We start from the raw sequence: 6,562 nt of genomic DNA, 5'->3' as shown, positions 1-6,562 counted from the left end.
AAATAGCAAAATATATGAAAAAGTCATGGAAATCTCAGGAAATTATTTAAAATCTTTTGAAAACTCTTATCTTATCTTCTTATATAATACAGACGTTACTTCAAAAAAGAAGATGATTACGTCCTACGCGTCATGCATTTAGTCATGCATATTAACCAATGACTTAAATTCTGCCAAGTCACTGGTTTTCCTGGCTAGCTCAGGCAACCCATTCCATGCTCTAATAGCACTAGGGAAGAAGGAGTATTTGTACAAATTTGTCCTAGCATATGGGATGAGGAATGTGCCTTTATCTTTGTGTCTTTCAGAGTATTTTATTAAATTTTGTATTTGAAGATTATGGTTCAGTGTTTTATGTATTATTGCTACTTTACTTTTGAGCCTTCTGTCCTGAAGGCTTTCTAAATTTAGTGATTTTACTAAAGGTGTTACTCTAGTCAAATGTGAATATTCGTTTGTTATGAATCGCACTGCTCTATTTTGTGTCTGTTCTAGTTTCTTAATGTTTTCTTGAGTTGAGGGGTCCCAAACAGAGGATGCATATTCTATTATTGGCCTAACCAAGGTTAAATAACATTTTAGTTTTATGTTCTTATTTGATTTATAGAAATTTCTTTTAATAAATCCTAATGCTTTGTTTGATTTTTTTGTAGTTTCATCAATATGTGGATTCCATGACAGTTTTTCATTTATTATAACACCTAGGTATTTTGCGTTTTTAGTCTGTGTTACTGGTTTGCCATGAATAAGATAAGTGGAATTAATTTGTTTTAGTTTTTTTGTTACTCTTAACAACTGACATTTTTCTGGGTGGAAAGACATGCTCCAATTTGATTCCCATTTCTGTAATTCATCTAATTCTCTTTGTAAAATATCTGTGTCTTGTGTTGTTTTTATTGTTCTATATATTATGCAATCGTCTGCAAATAATCTAACTTTTGTTCCTGAAGTAATGCAATTTGGTAAATCATTTATGTAAATTAAAAATAGTAGTGGACCCAAGACTGTTCCTTGAGGTACACCTGAGTTTACTGTTATCGGTGTTGATTTAGAGTCATTTATTATTACAGTTTGTTCTCTCCCTATCAGAAAGTCTTTAATCCACTGATGCAGTGGACCATTAATGCCGAAATATTTTAATTTTTTAAGCAAACTATGGTGGTGAACTTTGTCAAAAGCCTTAGAAAAATCTAGTAAGATAGCATCTATTTGTTCACTATTATCTAAACCTTTTGAAAAATCATCAATTAGTCCTATTAGTTGTGTTTCACATGATCTATATTTCCTAAAGCCATGTTGGTATGGTGTGAGGACATTATGTTTGTCTAAGTGGTTTATGATGTTACTACATATTATGTGTTCTAGGATTTTACATGTGATGCTGGTAAGTGATACTGGTCTGTAGTTTCCTGGGTCAGATTTTTCTCCTTTTTTAAATAGGGGGGTGACATTAGCTTCTTTCCAGTCCTTTGGTACTCTGCCCTGGTTAAGTGAAGCCTGAAAGAGTATTTTGAACACTGGGGCTAGCTCATTACTTAGTTCTTTGAGTAATCTAGCTGGAATACCATCAGGTCCAGAAGCTTTATTTGGTTTGGTGTTGGCTAATAGTTTTTGAATTCCATTTTCTTGTACTACTATATCTTCTATGTTGTCTACTTGGTTCAAATTCAGTAATATGTCTTTGTCTCCTGGGGCTGAGAATGCTGATGCAAAGTATTTGTTTAGAATGTTTGCTTTAGTTTCATTATCATTATGTATTATGTTATGTTCATCTTTTAATGGCGCTACGCCTGTTGTTTCCATTTTCTTAGACTTAATGTATGACCATAGGTTTTTGTTGTTGTCTTTAGATATTACATTGTTTACGTATTCACTCTGCAGCTGTCTGCTTACTTTTTGGGTTAAGTGTTTAATTTTTATATACTTTTTGTAAACTCTTTCTGCATTAGTTTCTTTAAATTTTCTATATAGGTTTTCCTTCTGTTTACAAAGCTTCTTTAGTCTATTATTAAACCAGCATTTATTTATTTTGTTTGATGTGTATTTAGTTGGTATTTGATTTTCTATAATGCTTTTAAGATGGTTTTTAATGAAATTCCAGAGGTCATCAACTGGATGGTTAATGTCTTTTTCTAATAAGAATGTTTGTTGAAAGTTTAATGCAGCTTGGTGTAGTTGTGTTAGGTTACATTTATTCCAGAGTAAGATTTTTCTTTTGGGTTTTATATTGGCTACTGCTTTTATCTGACTGTGTATTTTTATGATCTCATGGTCTGATAGACCAGGGATAATATCATAATCAACTACTAATCCAGGTCTGTTGGTTAAGAAGAGATCTAATGTGTTGTTTAATCTAGTTGGCTTTTTAATGATTTGATCTAAACTTAGGTTGTGTAAAGTTTCTATGAAAAGCTCATTTATGTCCTTAAGGTTTTGGTGTTTATCTATGGTTAGTGTTTTCCAATTTATATCAGGTAGGTTGAAATCACCCATAATCCAAAAAACTGCATTTTTATTTGTCTCTTTAAGTGTCGTAATCTGATTACATAGTTCCTGCATGTATTCTAAACTAGAATTTGGTGGTCTGTAAATGCTGCCTATTATTAGGGATGTTGAGGTGGTATTAATTTTACAAAATGTTGATTCTATATTTTTTGAGTTAGGTAAGGTAATTTCTTCTGCTATAAGAGTGTTTTTTATTGCTAAAAGAACTCCTCCATGATTATCAGCCCTATCTTTTCTAAAAATTTCATAATTACTATTGAAAATTTCTGCATTATAAATTTCAGGATGTAGCCAAGTTTCTGTGCCTGCAATTATGTCTGGTTTCTCACATTCTAATAAAATTTCTAAATCTGCTGTTTTGTTCCTAATGCTTTGAAAATTTATTATTAAGGTTTTAAGGTATTTTGGTGTTACTTCTTTAGTAGGTTTGTTTAGTGAGGCTGTTGTATTAATTTTAGTAGATTTAGGTTTAACAGGAGTGGATCTGGCTAGTGGTTGGTGAGTTTGGTTTGGGATGGTGTTTAGGATGTTGTATGGGTTAGAAGTGTCTGCATCAAAGGAATCAAACAGTCCTGATGTAAACTGAGGTAACCCACACGGTACACAGTGCCATGATGCATCTTTGTTGCCTAAGGCGTAATACACAGGTGTATTCATATGGAGACATGATGCATGGTACCATTCATCGCAGGTGTCACATTGAATGGCTTTCTGTTTCATGGTGCATACTTTTTTGCAGATGTTGCATCTATCTTTAGATCTAGGCCCTGGATTTGACTCTACATCTCCTGCTATTAATATTAACAGTGATAGGTATTTATTTCTGCTGTGTCTGATTGAGAACTTCCATTTGTGATGGGTAATCTTCTTTAGTGTTATGGATGTGTATGTTAGGTTATTTTTTAAGTTGCTTTGATCTAAAGTGTGATGATTGATTATGACTGTTGTTTCTTTTTTAAGTTTAGTGTTGACTAAGGTAGATCTGGTTCTGTGTTCAGCTAGTATGTATTTAGTAATTATTAGGATAAATAGCCAGAGCAATTTCATGATGACTGTTGTTGATTTTAGTTTTTAAAGGGGTCTATTCTAAATCTAGTTTAAGGTTTACAATGCCTAATTTATGTCTAAATCTAAATTGAAAGCTAATTTACAATGACAAATCAAATGAAATGGTTTATTAAATTCAAAATATGGACCTAGACTAGATCTAGATCTAATATATTTATGTGTATAATTAACTATATAGAATATTACTATTAGTTATTATTAGTAGTATTAGTAGATGATAAGTCTAACACTAAAACTAGACTAGACTGACTTGACTAGGAGACTGACTTGACTATAAATTTCAGGATGTAGCCAAGTTTCTGTGCCTGCAATTATGTCTGGTTTCTCACATTCTAATAAAATTTCTAAATCTGCTGTTTTGTTCCTAATGCTTTGAAAATTTATTATTAAGGTTTTAAGGTATTTTGGTGTTACTTCTTTAGTAGGTTTGTTTAGTGAGGCTGTTGTATTAATTTTAGTAGATTTAGGTTTAACAGGAGTGGATCTGGCTAGTGGTTGGTGAGTTTGGTTTGGGATGGTGTTTAGGATGTTGTATGGGTTAGAAGTGTCTGCATCAAAGGAATCAAACAGTCCTGATGTAAACTGAGGTAACCCACATGGTACATATCTCATACATATCTCATGACATATATAGACAAAAATTGTCATTTTGGGGTTTCATTCAATATGGAAAACGCCTATCCTACGGGCGATAAATAAAAACGGCATTATGCATTAGCCGTAATTGTGTAATCTGGTGAAAGAAGCTTCTCGCGCCTCAAACTAATGAAGAATCACTTTAGTTCAACAATTCTCGAAGATAGATTGAAACATTCATTAATTGTTGCTATTGAGCGTTATCTATGTAGGAAATAAAATTTTCATGATACACTGTAATACTTCGCTACACGCAAGGCTCTTAAAGTTCGTGGGATAACTCTATCCGCAGAAATAAAAGAGTGATCTTTCCTTTACTTCTTCTTCTCGTCCAACCCGTTGAGCGAAGAAGAGAATTATATATATAGATTCATAGGACCCGCACTTTCATAGGACCCGCTCTAATTCAAGGTGTATGCATTATTAAATTAAACCATCACTTAAAAGTGATTTCCAGCGCCCTCCTGTCGATTTACCAGGAGCTCCTGGAAATCTCCCGAAATCGCAAAATATAAAAAAAAAAGTCCTTAAAATATACGGAAATATATAAACAAAAATTGTCATTTTGGGCTGTCATTCAATATGGAAAACGCCAATCTTACGCGCGGCATTATACATCGCCGTAATTGTGTCACCTGGTGAAAGAAGCTTTTCGCGCCTCAAACTAATGAAGAATTACTTAAGGTCAACAATTCTCAAAGATAGATTGAAATATTTGGTAATTCTTGCTATTTAGTGTGATCTATGTAGGAAATAGTTATTTAAGTAATTATTGTTGTTTGTTTTTTTTAATTGTTTTTGTTTTGCCAGTTACAAGAAATAATTGTGGAAAATTTCAACTTGATCTGAGATTGGGTGTGAGTGAAATAACGTGTACAAACTTTTTTACCAGACAGACAGACGAAGAGAGTGAGTTGATATTAGCTTTATAAAAAGTTGGCACAGAGGAAAAATAAAAGACACTGGGATTAAGCTCAGCAAGCCCAAGGATAGTCGAGCAAGAGGTTGGGCTCAACAAAACCAAGGATAATCAAGCCAGAGATAGAAGTCAGCAAGCCCAAGGATAGTCAAGCAAGAGGTTGGGCTCAACAAAACCAAGGATAGTCAAGCAAGAGGTTGAAGTCAGCAAGCCCAAGGATAGTCAAGCAAGAGGTTGGGCTCAACAAAACCAAGGATAATCAAGCCAGAGGTAGAAGTCAGCAAGCCCAAGGATAGTCAAGCAAGAGGTTGGGCTCAACAAAACCAAGGATAATCAAGCTAGAGGTAGAAGTCAGCAAGCCCAAGGATAGTCAAGCAAGAGGTTGGGCTCAACAAAACCAAGGATAGTCAAGCAAGAGGTTGAAGTCAGCAAGCCCAAGGATAGTCAAGCAAGAGGTTGGGCTCAACAAAACCAAGGATAGTCAAGCAAGAGGTTGAAGTCAGCAAGCCCAAGGATAGTCAAGCAAGAGGTTGAAGTCAGCAAGCCCAAGGATAGTCAAGCAAGAGGTTGAAGTCAGCAAGCCCAAGGATAGTCAAGCAAGAGGTTGAAGTCAGCAAGCCCAAGGATAGTCAAGCAAGAGGTTGAAGTCAGCAAGCCCAAGGATAGTCGAGCAAGAGGTTGAAGTCAGCAAGCCCAAGGATAGTCGAGCAAGAGGTTGAAGTCAGCAAGCCCAAGGATAGTCGAGCAAGAGGTTGAAGTCAGCAAGCCCAAGGATAGTAGAGCAAGAGGTTGAAGTCAGCAAGCCCAAGGATAGTAGAGCAAGAGGTTGAAGTCAGCAAGCCCAAGGATAGTCGAGCAAGAGGTTGAAGTCAGCAAGCCCAAGGATAGTCAAGCAAGAGGTTGAAGTCAGCAAGCCCAAGGATAGTAGAGCAAGAGGTTGAAGTCAGCAAGCCCAAGGATAGTCGAGCAAGAGGTTGAAGTCAGCAAGCCCAAGGATAGTCAAGCAAGAGGTTGGGCTCAACAAAACCAAGGATAATCAAGCCAGAGGTAGAAGTCAGCAAGCCCAAGGATAGTCAAGCAAGAGGTTGGGCTCAACAAAACCAAGGATAATCAAGCCAGAGGTAGAAGTCAGCAAGCCCAAGGATAGTCAAGCAAGAGGTTGGGCTCAACAAAACCAAGGATAGTCAAGCAAGAGGTTGAAGTCAGCAAGCCCAAGGATAGTCAAGCAAGAGGTTGGGCTCAACAAAACCAAGGATAGTCAAGCAAGAGGTTGAAGTCAGCAAGCCCAAGGATAGTCAAGCAAGAGGTTGAAGTCAGCAAGCCCAAGGATAGTCAAGCAAGAGGTTGGGCTCAACAAAACCAAGGATAGTCAAGCAAGAGGTTGAAGTCAGCAAGCCAAAGGATAGTCAAGCAAGAGGTTGAAGTCAGCAAGCC

The sequence above is a fragment of the Biomphalaria glabrata genome, chromosome 4, assembly GCF_947242115.1.
Source record: "Biomphalaria glabrata chromosome 4, xgBioGlab47.1, whole genome shotgun sequence".
In the NCBI taxonomy this organism is placed as follows: domain Eukaryota; kingdom Metazoa; phylum Mollusca; class Gastropoda; family Planorbidae; genus Biomphalaria; species Biomphalaria glabrata.
Note: the sequence above shows the minus strand (reverse complement) of the source record.